General features: G+C 39.0%; 1 protein-coding gene across 4 annotated transcripts in view; it reads right to left on the reverse strand.

Annotated features, from left to right (window-relative positions):
- CDKL3 (cyclin dependent kinase like 3) overlaps positions 1-19,886 on the reverse strand; it is a 126,731-nt gene that overhangs the window by 47,504 nt on the left and 59,341 nt on the right. The window contains exon 13 of one of the 4 annotated variants that reach the window (XM_067031646.1): positions 17,904-17,960. The exons of the other annotated variants lie outside the window; for them this stretch is intronic. The gene's annotated coding sequence lies outside the window, so the exon portion shown is untranslated. Of the gene's footprint in view, positions 1-17,903; positions 17,961-19,886 lie in introns of those variants that run through there. 4 annotated transcript variants of the gene reach the window in all.

Raw genomic sequence — 19,886 nt, forward strand, 5'->3', positions numbered from 1 at the left:
CCCCTGCTCGCCACAACTCGAGAAAGCCCACGTGCAGCAACGAAGACCCAATGCAGTCAAAAATAAATAAAATTAAATCTTAAAAAAAAAAAGGAAACAGGAGTCTTGAACAGGCAACCAAAGAAGATATATAAGTGGCCAAAAAGCACATGAAAAGGTGTTCAGTCATTACTCATCAGGAAAATGAAAATTAAAACCACAATGAAATACTACTCTACACCCCTAAGAATAGCTAAAATAAGAGAAGACAAACCCGTCATTGGTGAGAACATGTAACAACTGAAACCCTCAATCATTGCTTTGAACAACTGTTTTGCAGGTTTTCCTTATATGAACTACCCTCTATGAACTACCAGCATTCACAGGTATTTACCTGAAAAAAATGAAAACATTTGTCAAAAAAACATTTGTACAAAAGTGTTCACAGAAATATTAAAATCTGTCAACAGCTCAAATTGTATCAACTGGAGAATGGATAAAGAAATTGTGGCATATTCATACAACAGACAACTACTCAGCAATTTAAAAGGACTGAACTACTCAGAATGGATGGATTTTAAGGTATGTTAGCTATATCTCAATATGGCTATACAGAAAAGGAATGAATTAAAAATACATGTGTAACATTGACGAATCTCAGAAACACTGTCAAATGAAAGAGGCCAGGTACAAAGGAATATATACTATACGATTCACTTACCTATATATTATATTTCAGTTTCATAAAATTTGAATACAAATAAATCTTATCTGTGTTAACAGAAGTCATATAGTGGTTGCCTCTGGTAGGAGGCATTGACTGCAAAAAGAATAAGGTGTGATGTAGTTGTTCCGTATTTTGCTTTAGGTGGTGGTTATGTGAGTATTTTTGTCACAACTCTTGATGCTAAACAGTTAGGACCTGTGCATTTTATTTTATGTAAACCACACCTTCCTTAAAAAGAAGATATCATTGGGACTTCCCTGGTGGTCCAGTGGGTAGGACTCTGCACTCCCGATGTGGGGGGCCTGGGTTCAATTCCCTGTCAGGGAACTAGATCCGTGTGCATGCCGCAACTAAGAGTTGGCATACCACAAGTAGGAAACCCGCATGCCGCAACTAGAAGATCCCACACACCGCAGCTGAAGGATCCTGCATGCCTCTACGAAGAAGATCCTGAGTGCCACAACTGAGACCCGGCACAGGCAAAATAAATAAATTAATTTTAAAAAGAAAGAAGAAGATATTAAGAAAACGAATAGCCATACCACACATTGGGAGATAATATTTGCAATGCATAGGTGTGACAAAAGACTTGTGTTTAGAATATGTATATCAAGAACCTCTAAAAATCAGCAATAAAAAAGCAAACTTCCAGTTGAAATTGTACAAAACATTTGAACAAACACTTAACAAAAAAGACCTAAGGATGGCTAATAAGCATGTGAAAAGATGAAAAACATCATTACTTACCAGGGAAATGCAAATTAAAACCTCAATGAGTTACTACTACACATATACTAAAGTAGATAAAATGAAAAAGACTGATTCTATCAAATGTTTATAACGATGTGGAGCAACTGGAACACTCAACCACTGCTGGTGGGAGTGTATACAGTTTTCTCATTTTAGACAACTGTTTGGTACGATAGTTTCTTATAAATTTAAACATGCATCTATGCTATGACACAGAAATTCCACTTCTAAGTATTTCCCCAAGAAAAAGGAATTCATATATCCACAAAAAGGCTTGCATAAGAAAGTACATAGTTGGGAGTTCCCTGGTGGTCTAGTGGTTAGGACTTGGCGCTTTCACTGCTGTGACCCAGGTTCAATCCCTGGTTGGGGAACTGAGATCCTGCAAGCCACAGGACGCAGTCCCTCCAAAAAGGTACATAGCATCCTTAATCATAATAAGTAAAACAACTCAAATGTGCATCAACTGGAGAATGTATAAAGAAAATATTTTATATTCATATAATGGAATACTACATTGACAAAAAAGTAACAAATAACTGATAAATGCAAAACATGGATGAATCTCAAAACATTACACTAAAGTATACATACTATATTCTATTTATATGATTCAAATTTCATGAAGTCTGAAAGCACGCAAAACTAATCTATGGTGTTAGAAATCAGAAACTGTTTGCATTGAGGGTGAGTAGAAAGATGACTGGGAAAGGAAGTGGGGTAATGGAAATGTTCTGTATCTTGTCTCAGGCTGTGTTTACATTGGTGAATACAATTGTCAAAACTCATTCAACTGAAGACTTAAGATCAATTCAAAAAGCCCTCAGGGACTTCCCTAGTGGTCCAGCAGTTGGGACTCCAAGCTCCCAATGCAGGGAGCCCGGGTTTGATCCCCGGTCAGGGAACTAGATGCCACAACTAAAAGCCTGCATGCCACAACTAAAGATCCCAGGTGCCACAGCTGAGACCTGGTGCAGCCAAATAAATAAATAAATAAATCTTTAAAAACAAAAAAATTAAAAGCCCTTAAAATAAAGATGAAATATGCATTTTCAGAAAAACATGAATGTGTCAGCAGCAGGTCTACACTAAAGGAAATACTAAAGGCTATTTTTCAGTAGAGAAAAATGATCCCAGATGTAAACTTGGAGATGCAGGAAAGAATAAATGGCAATTAAAAAGGATAAGTATTAACTGTCTAAGACAATAGTAATGTATTGCAGAGTTAACATATATAACTAGAATACATGACAAAAAATAGAACATAAGTCAGGAGAGAAGTAAAGGGAGTTAAAGTATTTTAAAGTTCTTTCATTGTCCAAAAGGAAGTAAAAGTACTAATTTTATTAAACGGTGACAATCTACAGAGAATTGTAAAAGAAGGTATAATTAACAAACTAATAAAAGGGAAATTTTGAATAATAAAAATACTTAATAAATCCATGAGACTTCCCTGGTGGTCCAGTGGTCAGGAATCCACCTTCCAACGCAGGGGATTGCGGGTTTGATCCCTGGTCAGGGAACTGAGATCCCACATGCTGCAGGACAACTAAGCCTGTGTGCCACAACTGCTGAGCTCATACGCCTCAACTAGAGAACCTGCATGCTGCAAACTACAGAGCCCACGTGCTCTGGATCTTGCATCACAACTAGAGAAGAGAAAACCCAGTCGCCACAACTAGAGAGAAGCCTGAGTGTTGCAACCAAGAGCCCGCGTGCCGCGAGTGTTGCAATGAAATATCCCACATGCTGCAACAAAGACCCGACACAGCCAAATAAATAAATAAATAAATTTTAAAATAAAAAAACTTAATAAATCCAAGAGAAAGCAACAAAGGAGAGAGAAAACAGAAATAAATGGAACAAATGGAAAGTAAATGGTACGTTGGTAGATTTAAAGCCAAACATACCAATAATTACATTAAATATAAATAGCTCCAAATAAAATGCTCCAAATAAAAGACATAAATACACTGGATTTAAGAAATTTTAAATGGCCAGCACCAACCATATGCTGCTTAAAAAAAACTATTTATATGAAATATATAGCAATACTGAAAGTAAAAGGAAATAAAAATATGTACCATACAAACATACAAAAAAGCTAGTGTAGCTGTACTGATAACAGATGAAGACTTTATGGCAAGAAGCATTACTAGAGATAAGATATATTTCATAATGAAATATGGTACACTTTACCAGGAAAATGTAACAAATCTAAATTTAAGGCTAAACATAGCCTTAAACGTATATAAAGAAATAACTGATAGAATCAAAAAGGACAAATAGACCACAATCATTGTCGGAGATTTTAACACACACCCCTCAACAGCTGTTAGAATAGGCACATGCCAAAGAAGCAGAAATTTATAAAGATTTAAGCACTATAATTAACGCTCTTGACCTAATTGACATCTATAGAACAGTGCACCCAAATTTACTATATGCTGGTGTATAAAACAAGTAAATACACTTCAAAGGGCTGAAATAATACAGCGTATGTTCTCTGACCACATTCTAATTAAGCTAAATTCCAACTTCAAAGATATTCACATGTTTGGAAACTGAGAAGTACATTTCTACATAGCTCATGGGTAAAAGCAGATATCACAAAGGAAATTAGAAAATATCTTTTACTGAATAATAATGAAAATACTACATATAGAAACTTTCAGTACAGTTAAAGATGTGCTTGGAGGTAAATTTATAACTTTAAAATGCTTATTAGAAAAAGAATAATGGCTGATAATCAACAATTTAAATTAGAAAATGAACATAAAATTTAACCTGAATAAAGGAGAAGGAAAAAAATAATACAGAAGCAGACATAGGAAACAAACATACATAGAGTGGACCAACTTCATTGAAAAGACTTTGAAACTGATAAATTTCTGTCAAAACTTATCAAGAAAAAATGAGAGAAACCACAAATGACCAACGTTGATAACGAAAACTGAGACTTCACTACAAATCCTACAGACTTTTATAAGAGATATTATAAACAGCTTTATGCTGAAAAATTTGAAATTTTAAATGAAATGGACAAACTCCTAGAAAAACATAACTTACAAAATTGACACAAGCAGTAGCAGCAAAAATAAATAAATAGGACTTCCCTGGTGGCACAGTGGTTAAAAATCCATCTGCCAATTCAGGGGACATGGGTTCAAGCCCTGGTCTGGGAAGATCCCACATGCTGTGGAGCAACTAAGCCCGTATGCCACAACTACTGAGCCTGCGCTTAGAGCCCACGAGCCACAGTTACTGAGCCTGTGTATCACAACTACTGAAGCGTGCGTGCCTAGAGCCCATGCTCTGCAACAAGAGAAGCCACCGCAATGAGAAGCCCACGCACCACAACCAAGAGTAGACCTCTCTCGCCGCAACTAGAGAAGAACCCACACACAGCAACGAAGACCCAATGCAGCCAAAAATAAATAAATAAAAATAAAATTTAAAAAATATTTTCTCCCATTCTCTGCTAGTTTTCCTCCACTTTTACATTTTCTCCATATCCCTGCATATCAATCATATGTTTTAATTTTCTGTATTTCTATGCTTTGGCATCGTGAGGTCTTGCTGACCCTTGAGGGACTGCCCCCTCCTAGGGCTAGTCAATGCCTAGAAATAGAACTCACCTGTAAGCATGTCTTTCATATGCAGTCAATCCATATGCGTCCATATAACTTTTTTTATCAGGCTCTTACACTCCAGGCCACTATTCTCCTGCCCTAATCACTCCAGGGCCAGGTACAGGACAACTAAGGACAGCCCCTACACCCCAGAGCCTGCTGAAATTATTCAAACTAGCCATTCCTAAGACTGCTTACCTGCTTAGCACATTCTTCCCTGTGGAAGCCACAATAAAAGCTCTTTCCCAGGTTTCCCCCTCATTCCCTCTGCCTCCTGACCAACGCTGGTGTTTCTCCATGTGGCCCTCTGTGGCATGTTGTGCCTCCTTCTCTTGAGATCTGTTTAGTATAACAATCTTTTCAATGGTAGTTTTCTCCTGATCTGTTGGCCTCACCATACCAGAATAATAATAAAACCTGTGTTTAATACACCCTGGGTTTTAGTAATTTGATTATTATGTGCCTTGCTGAAATTTTGTGTTTATTCTGCTTGGGATTTATTTACCTCCCTGGATCTGAGGACTTACAGTTTTCAATGCACTTGAAAACATTTCAGTTATTCTTTTTCAAATATTTTTTCTGCCCTTTCCTCTATTTTTCTAGGAACACAATTACATGTATGTTATAATGATTAATATTGTACCAGAGTCATTTTGCTTTTATTTCAGTTTTGTTTCATTTTATTTCAATTTTCCTCTATGCTTCAATTTGGATGGTTTCTATTGCTATGTCTTAAAGACACTGATATTTTCTTTTACAGTATCTAATTTGCTTTGGACTCAATTCAGTGAATTTTCATTTCACTTCATATAATGTATTTTTTAGCTCTAGAAGTTCCATTTGGATCCTTTAAATTATTCTGCTTCTTTCTTCATTATGTTTCTGTTTTCCTCTAAATATCTGAGCATTTTATAATAGCTGTACTCAAGTCCTTGTCTGCTAATCCATCAGCATTTTTTGTTTCTTGGCCTCACCACATGGCATGCACGTTCTCAGTTTCCCAACCAGGGATTGAACCTGTGCCCCCTGCGGTGGAAGCACGGAGTCTTAACCACTGGACCATCAGGGAAGTCTCCCATCATCATTATTTTATCTCTTTCTATTGACTGATTTTTAATTTTCATTATGAGTCACGTTTTTCTGAGTTGTTTTCAAGTCTAGTAATTTTAGTTTGAATGGGAGGTGTTATGATCATTACATGGTTGAGTATTAGGATTTTTTTTTCCTTCAGAGAGGTTGAAATTTGTTTTGACAGTCATTTGAGTTACTTTCAGATCAGCCTGGTCTGTTAGAGCTTGTTTTTAAGAGAAGATCCAAATTGACCTTTATTCTATGACCTTTATTCATCCTGCTAACATATGATTCTTCTGGGATCTCTACTAAATATGCAGCTATTCAACAAGATCGTTCCACAATGGCTGTCAGAAACTTGAGTTTCTCCTAGCTCGGTGTCATCTCTAAGAAGTATTCAGTTTATAACTCCCTGGCAGATATTCTTTGACTGGCCTCATAAATTTCCTCTATGCATGCCTTGTCAGTCTGGTTACTCCAAGAAGCAGATGCCAAGAAGAGGATTTGACATGAAAGAGATTTATGGAAGTAAACACCTATAAGGAAAAATGCGAAGGGAGCCAGGGGTAGCTAAGAGAGTCATAAGATTGCAATGCAGGTCTAACCCTTGTGAAGGAGAGAGGAATGAAAGTAAGACTGAGTGGAAAACATTTACACTGCACTGTAGCTCTAAGGAAGTTTGGGAAGCTGATGTGGAAACCTCAAGCTTTAGTCTCCCATCAGGAGAACTGCATTTCTCAGGAACAGGCCTGCTTTATATCCCTGATGAGCTCAGTCATTAACTGGGATTAACATGTGGGAAGTGTAGCTTTAGTGCAAATGCGGTGCCAGATTTCAGACTGCAGCAGCTGGGGCTCACTTATGCTCTCCACAGTCAGAGATCTAAGAGGTACATTTTTGTGGCCACCAGAGATTCACCTATTGCACCACATATATCTACTTCTCACAATTTGGAGAGAGGTTCCTCCATGATTCCTGTTGCCCTTCTTGAAAGGAAATTCAGAGGATGGAGAACAATGAGAAAAATTACAGCCCTCATCACTGCAGTTGATCTAAGGGCTGCAACTGGTACTTATCCTCCTCCATGATTCATTCTGCATTTTCCTCAGCTATAGGTCATCATTTTAGCAGGTCTTGGTGGCTTACCTGGTAATGTGACCCAAACCTACATTCCTGGGCAGTCTGAACCCTTGGTAATCATACTGTCCTCAGTCAGAAGTTGCTACATGAGTCCATTCACAGTTACAGTAGTATAAGGGAGTACCACGGGGTACTCAAATGGATATCTTGGGTTTAACACATATCCCACCTTGCCCCCTTCATGTAACAGTAATCCTACCTCCTGCTGCTCAGGGCCAATTGCCCTTACCAATATGGTGACTCCTCTTCTTGCTTGCCATGGGCACAAGGAATCCAAAATTCCATGGTGACAACCCAAACTTTTAGTTCAATGGGACTCTTACTGTGGCCTCTAGCAAGAGTGTGCCCCTTTTGGAGACCAGGAACTCCAATTCTGCCAAAGCCCTGGGTTGCAGGGATGGAAAGTACAAAATCCCAAAGTAGATCATTAGGAGTGGTGTTAAATGGAACTAATCCTCCTTCCATGCCTTGGTCCCCCAATCCATGGGGATCTAGCACCCTATTATTCCTACTAGGGATACAGCACTCTATAAAATGCCTCTGATTTAACACATATTCTGCATCCTGAAGAGTGGCATATCATCCCTTTATAAGATTGCCTTGGGCTTCCCTGTTGGTGCAGTGGTTGAGAGTCCGCCTGCCGATGCCCCATGCCGCAGAGCGGCTAGGCCCATGAGCCATGGCCGCTGAGCCTGCGCATCCGGAGCCTGTGCTCCGCAACGGGAGAGGCCACAACAGTGTGAGGCCCGCGTACCGCAAAAAAAGAAAAAAAAAAAGATTGCCTCTGAGGTGTCACTTCAGCTGCACCTTATAAAGCATCCAGTGTTCTGTGATGGTTATGGGACCACACCCACACCTCCTTCAATGTGAAGTGGTTGGATGCTACACTGTATTTCCATGCTTGTGGATCAGGTTTTCTGTAAGTTCCAGGCTACTAAGAATCTACAGGCAGGAAAGCATAGCCATATTCAGAATGGGTATCTATCTCAGTGAGGATGAAACCCTAGCTCTTCAAGGATGGAAAGAGCCTGATATATTTGACTTGCTACCAAGCAGCCAGTTAGTCTCCTCAAAGAATAATGCCATGCCAGGGGCTCAGCATTAGGATCTTTGCTGTAGGTTTCAGTATACAACTCTTGCACTTCCTTTCACTAGGGTATTTTTTTTAAATTGAAGTATAGTTGATTGAACACCAGGGTATTCTTAATGGACTTGGTGAATGATGGGTCCCCTGGGTCCTCCCACGGAACATTATTCTCTGGTTGTCTTCTGCTCTTATATAATACATTTATTCTAGCATGCCCACTTCCCTCAGTCTATTTATTTCTTTCTTTGTCACTGTAAGGGCAATTCAGGCATTTCTACTTCCCTGAGTGTTGGCCATAGTTTTCCCCAGGCTTAAGAGCAAGCACAGCAGTATATTTTCTATAACCCCTAAGGTCCTTGTTAGGGTGTTAAATCTCATGTCCTGAGAAGGTTCCCTCAAGTCAATGAATTCTTGCTTATTTAGGCTTATATTCCAGTCACCTTGATCAAACACCCAAAAATCTAATTCCAGGGATGTTTTCCTGAATCCTCCTGGTAAGCTAGCTAATTTTTCTTGTTTCTTTTCTTCTTTTTTAAAGATCAAGTCCTTTTTAAAAAAAATTTATTTGTTTTATTTATTTTTGGCTGCATTGGGTCTTTGTTGCTGCACAAAGGGTTTCTCTAGTTGCGGCAAGCGGGGACTACTCTTTGTAGCTTTGCTTGACCTTCTCATTGTGGTGGCTTCTCTTGTTGTGGAGCATGGGCTCTAGGCACGTGGGCTCAGAAGTTGTGGCGCACAGGCTTAGTTGCTCTGCAGCATGTGGGATCTTCCTGGACCAGGGCTTGAACCCGTGTACCCTGCATTGGCAGGTGATTCTTTTTTTTTTCCAGTACGTGGGCCTCTCACTGTTGTGGCCTCCCCCATTGCAGAGCACAGGCTCCGGACACGCAGGCTCAGCGGCCATGGCTCACGGGTCTAGCCGCTCCGCGGCATGTGGGATCTTCCCAGACTGGGGCACGAACCCATGTCCCCTGCATCAGCAGGCAGACTCTCAACCACTGCACCACCAGGGAAGCCCTGGCAGGTGATTCTTAACCACTGCACCACCAGAGAGGCCCCTAGCTAATTTTTCTAATTCTTTTGGTTTAAGTTAAATACACTCCCTGCAGTTGGAGCTCTGGGAGGTGCATTTTCATGGCTGCAACACATGCACAGATTACTACTCAGCCAAAGATTAGAGGGGAAGCCATGAAGATTTCTAAGTTCCTTCTCTACATAGCTTTCTCTTCTCTTGTATTCTGCCTTGCAAACTCTAGCCACCTTGACCTCCCCAAACTTATATCCCTACCGCATAAACTCACCAAATGTGCCAGGCTATCAGTGAATCACCACCTCCCTGTTTAGTGGTCCAGAAATTGTAGAAAGCCTGTGTGATCATAATGATTGCTTCAACTCATTTTTCTTCTCTCAGAGATCAGTGTCCTGGGCTGCCTGTTGCCCAGTGTCCAAGACAGTTGTTTCATACTTTTTTCTATTATCTCAGAAATTGGCAGCAATAAAGCAAAACCTTTGACTTGTTAGAGTTTAATACAAATTACAACTTTCACTACTTCTCTGATAGCGCTAACTGTAAGGAAAGCTGGGAAAAGTAGATTTTATTCGAGGCCTTCATGTGCTCAGTTAAAAATCAGGAATTTTATTACAAAAGCAGCAGCAAAGAACAGATATTTGGAGGTGACTATTAATAATCTGCCTCAGTATCCCAAGTTTACAGCTATTTTCTCTCCATCCTTAGAAAATATTATTCCAACTGTCTTCTGACTTTCATTGTGCTGTTGAAAAGTTGCTGTCATTACCCATCATTCATTTGTAGTTATCAGTCTTTGACTACTTTTAATCTTTTTTCACTTCTTTGGTGTTCTGCACTTTCATGATGATGTATCTGAGAGTGGGTTTCATTTTAGTTATTCTTGGATTCACTGGGATTCCTGAATCTGAGGATTCTTGGTTTTTTTAAATCAATTCTGGAAAAATTATCAGCTATTATTTCTTTGAATATTGCACTTCCTCATTCTTTCTATTTCTTCCTTTTGGAATTCTGACTAGTATTATGTTAGACCTTCTCATACTTCATCCATTTCTCTTAACTTCTATTTTTTTTTTCGTTTTTAAAAATTATTTATTTATTTATTTATGGCTGTGTTGGGTCTTCCTTTCTGTGCGAGGGCTTTCTCTAGTTGTGGCAAGTGGGGGCCACTCTTCATCGTGGTGCACAGGCCTCTCACTATTGTGGCCTCTCTTGTTGCGGAGCACAGGCTCCGGATGCGCAGGCTCAGTAATTGTGGCTCACGGGCCCAGCTGCCCTGCGGCATGTGGGATCTGCCCAGACCAGGGCTCGAACCCGTGTCCCCTGCATTGGCAGGCAGATTCTCAACCACTGCGCCACCAGGGAAGCCCCTCTTAACTCCTTACCTTTTTGTCTTTCTAGGCTATACTCTGGGTAGTTTCTTTAGATCTATTTTATTATTTTTTAATAGATCTTTATTGGAGTATAATTGCTTCACAATACTGTGTTAGTTTCTGTTGTACACCAAAGTGAATCAGCCATATGTATACACATGTCCCCATATGTCTTCCCTCTTGAGCCTCACTCCTATCCTCCCTATCCCAGCCCTCTAGGTCAATGCAAAGCACCAAGGCCATCTCCCTGTGCTATGCTGCTGCTTCCCACTAGCTAACTATTTTACATTTGGTAGTGTATATATGTCAACGCTACTCTCACTTTGCCCCAGCTTCCCCTTCCCACCCCGTGTCCTGAAGTCCATTCTCTATGTCTACAACCTTATTCCTGCCCTGCAACTAGGTTCATCAGTACCATTTTTTTTCTAGATTCTATATATATGTGTTAGCATATGGTATTTGTTTTTCTCTTTCTTACTTACTTCTCCTTGTATAACAGACAGAGATTGAGGTCCATCCACCTGACTACAAATAACTCCATTTCATTTCTTTTTATGGATGAGTAAGCTTCCATTATATATATGTGCCACATCTTCTTTATCCATTCATCTGTCAATGGACATTTAAGTTGGTTCCATGTCCTGGCTATTATCATAAATAGTAATGGAATGAACACTGTGATACATGTCTCTTTTTGAATTATGGTTTTCGCAGGGTATACATCCAGTAGTGGGATTGCTGGGTCATATGGTACTTCTATTTTTAGTTTTTTAAGGAACCTCCATACTGTTTTCCATAGTGGCTGTATCAATTTACATTCCCACCAACAGTGTAGAAGGGTTCCCTTTTCACCACACCCTTTCCAGCATTTATTGTTTCTAGATTTTTTGATAATGGCCATTCTGACCAGCGTGAGGTGATACCTCATTGTTGTTTTGATTTGCATTTCTCTAATAATTAGTGCTGTTGAGCATCCTTTCACATGCCTATTGGCCATCTGTACGTCTTCCTTGGTGAAATGTCTATTTAGGTCTCCGGTCCTTTTTTTTTTTTAAATTTATTTTTGGCTGCTTTGGGTTTTTCATTGCTGTGTGAGGCGTTCTCTAGTTGCAGTGAGCAGGGGCCACTTTTCGTTGCAGTGCATGGGCTTCTCAGTGCAGTGGCTTCTCTTGTTGTCGAGCACGGGCTCTAGGGTGTGGGCTCAGTAGTTGTGGCACATGGGCTTAGTTGCTTCGTGGCATGTGGGATCTTCCCAGACGAGGGCTTGAACCCATGTCCTCTTCACTGGCAGGCGGATTCTTACCTACTGCACCACCAGGGAAGCCCCACCCATTTTATAATTGGATTGTTTGTTTTTTTGATACTGAGTTCCATGAGCTGTTTGTATATTTTGGATCAATCCTTTGTCCGTTGTTGCATTTGCAAATATTTTCTCCCATTCTGAGGGTTGTCTTTTCATCTTGTTTATGGTTTCCTTTGCTGTGCAAAAGCTTCTAAGTTTAATTAAGTCCTAAGTTTTTATTTTTGTTTTTATTTCCATTACTCTAGGAGGTGAGTCAAAAAAGATCTTGCTGTGGTTTATGTCACAGTGTTTTTCCTATGTTTTCCTCTAAAAGTTTTATAGTGTCTGGTCTTACATTTAGGTCTTTAATCCATTTGGAGTTTATTTTTGTGTATGGTGTTAGGTAGTGTTCTAATTTCATTCTTTTACATGTAGCTGTACAGTTTTCCCAGCACCACTTATTGAAGAGGCTGTCTTTTCTCCATTGTATGTTCTTGCCTCCTCTGTCATAAATTAGGTGTCCATATGTGTGTGGGTTTATCTCTGGGCATTCTATCCTGCACCATTGATCTATATTTCTTTTTTTGTGCCAGTACCATACTGTCTTGATTACTGTAGCTTTGTGGTATAGTTTGAAGCCAGGGAGCCTGATTCCTCCAGCTCCATTTTTTTTTTTTCTCAAGAATTCTTTGGCTATTTGGGGTCTTTTGTGTTTCCATATGAATTGTAAAATCTTTTGTTCTAATTCTGTAAAGAATGCCATTGGTAGTTTGATAGGGATTGCATTGAATCTGTAGATTGCTTTCGGTAGTATAGTCATTTTCACAATATTGATTTTTCCAATCCAAGAACGTGGTATATTTCTCCATCTTTTTATGTCATCTTTGACTTCTTTCATCAGTGTTTTAAGTTTTCTGAGTACAAGTCTTTCGCCTCCTTAGGTAGGTTTATTCCTAGGTATTTTATTATTTTTGCTGCAGTGGTAAATGCGACTGTTTCCTTAATTTTGCTTTTGGATTTTTCGTTGTTGGTGTATAGGAATGCCAGAGATTTTGGTACATTAATTTTGCATCCTGCAACCTTCCCAAATTCACTTATTAGTTCTAGTAGGTTTCTGGTGGCATCTTTTACATTTTCTATGAATAGTATCATATCATCAGTAAACAGTGACAGTTTTACTTCTTTTTCAATTTGTATTCCTTTTATTTCTTTTACTTTACTTTTTTACTTATTTCTTTTACTGTGGCTAGGACTTCCAAAACTACATTGAATAAGAGTGGCAAGAGTGGACATCCTTGTCTTGTTCCTGATCTTAGAGGAAATGCTTTGTTTTTCACCATTGAGTATAATGTTTGCTGTGAGTTTGTCATATATGGCCTTTACTATGTTGAGGCAGGTTCCCTCTATGCCCATTTTCTGGAGAGTTTTTATCATAAATGGGTGTTGAATTTTGTCAAAAGCTTTTTCTGCATCTATTGAGATGATTATATTGTTCTTATTCTTTAATTTGTTAATGTGGTATATCACGCTGATTAATTTGCATATATTGAAGAATCCTTGCATCCCTGGGATAAATCTCACTTGATCATGGTGTATGATCCTTTTAATGTATTGTTGGATTCTGTTTGCTAGTATTTTGTTCAGGATTTTTGCATCTATGTTCATCAGTGATACTGGTCTATAATTTTCTTTTTTTGTGACATCTTCTTCTGCTTTTGGTATCAGGGTGATGGTGGCTTCGTAGAATGAATTTGGGAGTGTTTCTCCCTCTGCAATTTTTTGGAAGAATTGGAGAAGGATCAGTGTTAGCTCTTCTCTAAATGTTTGATAGAATATGCCTGTGAAGCCATCTGGTCCTGGACTTTTGTTTCTTGGAAGATTTTTAATTATGGTTTCAATTTCATTATTTGTGATAGGTCTGTTTATATTTTCTAATTCTTCTTGGTTCAGTCTTAGAAAATTGTACCTTTCCAAGAATTTGTCCATTTCTTTGTGGTTGTCCATTTTATTGGCATATAGTTGTTTGTAGTGGTCTCTTATAATCCTTTGTATTTCTGCAGTGTCAGTTGTGATTTCTCCTTTTTCTTTTCAAATTTCATTGATTTGCATACTCTCCCTTTTTTTCTTGATGAGTCTGGGTATGGGTTTATCAATTTTTTTTTATCTTCTCATAGAACCAGCTTTTAGTTTTATTGATCTTTGCTATTGTTTCCTTCATTTCTATTTATTTTTGCTCTGATCTTTATGATTTCTTTCCTTCTACTGACTTTGGGTTTTCTTTGTTCTTCTTTCTCTAGTTGTTTTAAGTGTAGGGTTAGATGGTTTATTTGAGATTTTTCTTGCTTCTTGAGGTGAGATTGATTGCTATAAAATTCCCTCTTAGAACTGCTTTTTCTGCATCCCATAGGTTTTGGGTCACTGTGTTTTCATTGTCATTTGTTTCCATGTATTTTTTTATTTCTTCTTTGATTTTTTCAGTGATCTCTTGATTATTTAGTAGCGCTCTGTTTAGCCTCTGTGTATTTGTGTTTTTTAGGGTTTTTTTTTCCTGTAATTGATTTCCAGCCTCATAGCATTGTAGTCAGAAAAGATACTTGATACGATTTCAATTTTCTAAAGTTTTCCAAGGCTAGATTTGTGACCCAGGAAGTGATCTATCCTGGAGAATGTTCTGTGTGCACCTGAGAAGAAAGTGTATTCTGCCACTTTGGGGTGGAATGTTCTATAAATATCAAATAGATCTATCTGGTCTATTGTGTCATTTAAAGCTTATTAATTTTCTTTCTGGATGATCTGTCCATTGGTATAAGTGAGGTGTTAAAGTCCCCCACTATTATTGTGTTACTGTCGATATCCTCTTTTATAGCTGTTAGCATTTGCCTTATGTATTGAAGTGCTCCTATGTTGGGTGCATAAACATTTATAATTGTTATACCTTCTTGGATTGATCCCTTGATCATTATGTAGTGTCCCTCCGTATCTCTTGTAACAGTCTTTAAAGTCTATTTTATCTGATACAAGTATTGCTACTCCAGCTTTCTTTTGATTTCCATTTGCATGGAATATATTTTTCCATCCCTTCACTGTCAGTCTGTATGTGTCCCTAGGTCTGAAGTGGGTCTCTTGTACACCGCATATATATGGGTCTTATTTTTGTATCCATTCAGCCAGTCTGTGTCTTTTCGTTGAGTTATTTAAACCATCTACTTTCAAGTTTATTATCGATATATATATGTTCCCATTACATTTTCTTAATTGTTTTGGGTATGTTTTTGTGGGTCTTTTTCGTTGCTTATATTTCCTGCTTAGAGAAGTTTCTTTAGCATTTGTTGTAAAGCTGGTTTGGTGGTGCTGAATTCTCTTAGCTTTTGCTTATCTGAAAAGCTTTTGATCTCTACATCAAATCCAAATGAGATCTTTGCTGGGTAGAGTAATCTTGGTTGTAGGTTTTTCTCTTTCATCACTTTAAGTATATCTTGCCACTCCCTTCTGACCTGCAGAGTTTCTGCTGAAAAATCAGCTGATAACCTTATGGGGATTCCTTTGTATGTTATTTTTTGTTTTTCCCTTGCTGTTTTTAATATTTTTTCTTTGAATTTAATTTTTGTTAGTTTGATTAATAGGTGTCTTGGTGTGTTTTTCCTAGGGTTTATCCTATATGGGACTCTCTGTGCTTCCTGGACTTGGGTGACTATTTCCTTTCCCATGTTAGGGAAGTTTTCCACTACAATCTCTTCAGATATTTTCTCTTTCTTTGTCTCTTCTTCTGGGATCCCTATAATTCGAATGTTGGTGCATTTAGTGTTGTCCCAGAGGTCTCTGAGATTGTCTTCAATTCTTTTCATTCTTTTTTCTTTATTCTGCTCCTCAGCAGTTATTTCCACCATTTTTTCTTCCAGCTCATTTATTCATTCTTCTGCCTCCGTTATTCTGTTACTGATTCCTTCTAGTGTATTTTTCATTTCAGTTCAGTTATTGTGTTGTTCATCTGTTTGTTCTTTAGTTCTTCTACATCTCTGTTAAACATTTCTTGTATTTTCTCAATCCGTGCCTCCATTCTATTTCCAAGACTCTGGATCATCTTTACTATGATTACTCTGAGTTCTTTTTCAGGTAGATTGCCTATTTCCTCTTCATTTATTTGGTCTTGTAGGTTTTTACCTTGCTCCTTCATCTGTGACATATTTTTTTGCCGTCTCTCTTTTTTTAAAATTTTTATGAGTGGGATTGTGTTCCTGTCTTACTGGTTGTTTGGCCTGAGGCTTCCAACACTGGAGTTTGTAGGCTGTTGGGTAGAGCTGGGTTTTGGTGCTGAAATAAGGATCTCTGTGAGACCTAACTCCAATGAACACTCCCTGGGGTCTGAGGTTCTCTGTCAGTCCAGTGGTTTGGACTCAGAGCTTCCACTCCAGGAGCTTTGGCCCGACCCCTGGCTCATGAACCAAGATCCCACATGCTGCGTGGGGTGACAAAAAAAAAAAAAAAGAACAATAACAAAGTAAAAAATAAAATTAGACTAGGAAACTAACAGTTATGTTAGAAAGAATATAAAAATAAAAATATAGATGAATCAACAACTGGAAGGTACAACAGTACCAAAATAATAAAAAAGAGGAGGAGGGAAAAGAAAAAAAGGGGGGGAGGTCTTGGTTGTGGAGGGCAGGGCCTACGAATAGGTGAGGTTTGGGTGGTGGGCGGGGCCAATTCTCAGCACCCACAGGGCTGGAAAAAGCTCCAGTGGCTGTGGGGGTGGGGCCTAGGCTCAACAGAAGGGGCCAGGTGTGCCCCCCACCACTTGTGTCAGAGGGCGGGGGACCTCACCTGGGAGCCCAGCAGGCTTCCTGGGCTCAAGTGGGTGGGGAAACGCCCTCCTCTCCTGCTCCTCTCAGAGGTCCCCTCCCACCTGCCTCTCCTGAGCTCCCCGGCCTCAGGGTGCTGATCCTGTCTGGCCTCCACTTCTCTTTCCCCTCAGTCCCCCCACATCCTACCAGTTCACCTGGGGGTCCCTCCTGTGTCCTTGAGCATCAGGGTCCCCCACCAGCAGCTGGCAGGCACCCTAGTTTTTAGATCTATTTTAAAGTTCACTAATTCTCTCTTCAGCACTAGTTAACATTTGACCAATCCACTAGGATTCTAATTTCAATTATTATATATTTATTTCTAGATGGATGTTCTATTTTTTCTTTTTCCAAATCTGCCTGGTTATTTTTTATAGTCTCTTATTTTTTAAATCATACAATCAATATTCTCTTTATTTCTTTATATGTAGTAAATAAGCTTCTGTGTGTATCTGACTAGTTTAATTTATAAAGTCTTAGCAGACTTGCTTCTGTTTGCTGTTTCTGCAAACTCTCATTCATGTTGGCTTATTTTTTGTGTGTTTGTGATTTTTAATAGTGAGCCCATGTTCACAGTAAAAGTATCTGTGGAAATTCTTTAAGACATTCATTTAAAGTACATTCCTGGGACTTCCCTGGTGGTGCAGTGGTTAGAATCCACCTGCCAATGCAGGGGACACAGGTTTGATCCCTGGTCCAGGAAGATCCCACATGCCACAGAGCAACTAATCACATGTGCCACAACTATTAAGCCTGCATGCCTAGAGTCTGTGCTCCACAATAATAGAAACCCCCACTCTCTGCAACTAGAGAAAAACCCATGCGCAGCAATGAAGACCCAATGCAGCCAAAAAAAAAAAAAAAAACAACCCCTCAAACATCAAAATAAATAACATTTTTTTTTAATTTAAAAAATAAAGTGCATTCCTCCAGAGAGTATTTGTGTTTGCTTCTGCCAGGTAACTGGTTTCATTACTTACCCAGTAGCACTTTAAACCACATCCTAATCTTGGGTTTTTTGGATCACACATGTAGGTGAAATGCAACACCAAACCTGTATGAAGGATGAATATGAGTTCTCAGGGGAAAGGATGTTGGTTTGATTTTTTTTTGCATCCAGAGCCAAGAACAAGACAAACAAATTTCTCTATAATCACTCTTTGAGGAGTATATTTTATCTAATTCACTCTTTACTAAGGGTATCACTTTTTAAGGACTCAGCTTTATGTGTAGTTTCCAATACAACTTCTCACCTTGCTTAGGCCTTAGACTTTAACTCTAATGCTCTAAACCACCAGTAACTTTTGGCCATTAAGGAGAAGTTTCATAATTGGAATTCTTCAGGATATCCAACACACATACGGTCAGATATCTAGTACACGTATTGCCAAGAAAAAGTAGAATTGCTTTTGATCTGAGAAGGCTGAAACTTGATAAAAACTTCAACTAAGCCCTCCTAAAGGCACACAGAATTGTGAGTGTTCTGAAGTTTTAAAGAACTGCAACATGACCACTAACTGCCAACCCAAGATTTCTTCTGACAAGCTAGCTCTGTGACATCCATGCCTCAGATTCTTACTGATCATTTTTAACATAATTCATTGATTCTTCAGCAAGTCTTCAAACTACCAAGGTCATTCTGAATTTAAATTATTTGTTCCATATATATCAAGGTACATAATTATATGAAGGTACTGGGGGTAGGATGTAAAGGTACAAAGATATAAATTAAGAGGTAAGTAACTAGCATCATAAAGCAGGATGTGAAACATATAAATTTGTTTATATATAATATATAGTATAAACAATAAAAAACAGTAGTCTAATTTTGTTCTTCAAGGTGTTAAATGCATCAGGTGCTTCCTATCACTGTGACTATATTCTATGTTCCTTCTTCCAAATGAAAGGAAATGAGTGTTACATAGCAGCAACCTACTGAGCTACCAGTTGTAACCCCTTCCACTTATAACAACTCCACTTGGCCAAAGGATTGAAACCAGGACTCCTAATCATCACATGAATATCTACCCAACAGATTTCAAAACTTGACCTGGTTGACTGCCAATTCAGCTGCCACTGCCTCTGCCGTTCTCACTTCTCTGCATGACTTTTGGTAGCCACAGAGCATCAAGTAATGGCAATCCCATCAGCCCTGGTCCGGGAAGATCCCACACGCTGCGGAGCAACTAAGCCCGTGCACCACAACTACTGAGCCTGAGTTCTAGAGCTCACGAGCCACAATTACCGAAGCCCGCATGCCTAGAGCCCATGCTCTGCAACAAGGGAAGCCACCACAATGAGAAGCCTGCGCACTGCAACAAAGAGTAGCCCCGGCTCACTAAAACTAGAGAAAGCCTGAGCACAGCAACAAAGACCCAATGCAGCCAAAAATAAAGAAATACATTTATTTTTTAAAAAAAGTAATGTAACATTTTATACATGCAGAGCAGACATGTATTTTTCATCCATGCCAACTTCATATCTAAACAAATAGAGACCAAGGCACAGATCCCCTCAGAATTTCACAGGCAGTATACAACTAGAGTAAAGGGCACCCGTAGACCTAATTTATTACCAAAGTGAATGAAGTCAGGATAAACTCGGACAACTTGGACAAAAGAACTAAGGTTAAAGACCATAATTCTGGGGAATTCCCTAGTGGTCCAGTGGTTAGGACTCTGTGTTTTCACTGCTGTGGCCCGGGTTCAATCCCTGGTCGGGCAACTAAGATCCCACAAGCCATGGGCGTGGCCAAACAAACAAAACCATAATTCTGCATCTTTGAAGGAGACAACTAAATTTCATCAGTACAGGACAAACTCACTATGCCTTGTGTGTATTAAACTTTATCTCAGTAAGTCCTCACAAAATCTCTAAGAAATAAGCTATTCTTGTCCCCATTTTCCAACTGAGGAAAAAACTGAGGCAACAAAATACCACATACATACTCCCCAGTGAAGAAGTGGTAAAAGCCATGATT

This window comes from Kogia breviceps, chromosome 4, assembly GCF_026419965.1.
Source record: "Kogia breviceps isolate mKogBre1 chromosome 4, mKogBre1 haplotype 1, whole genome shotgun sequence".
In the NCBI taxonomy this organism is placed as follows: domain Eukaryota; kingdom Metazoa; phylum Chordata; class Mammalia; order Artiodactyla; family Physeteridae; genus Kogia; species Kogia breviceps.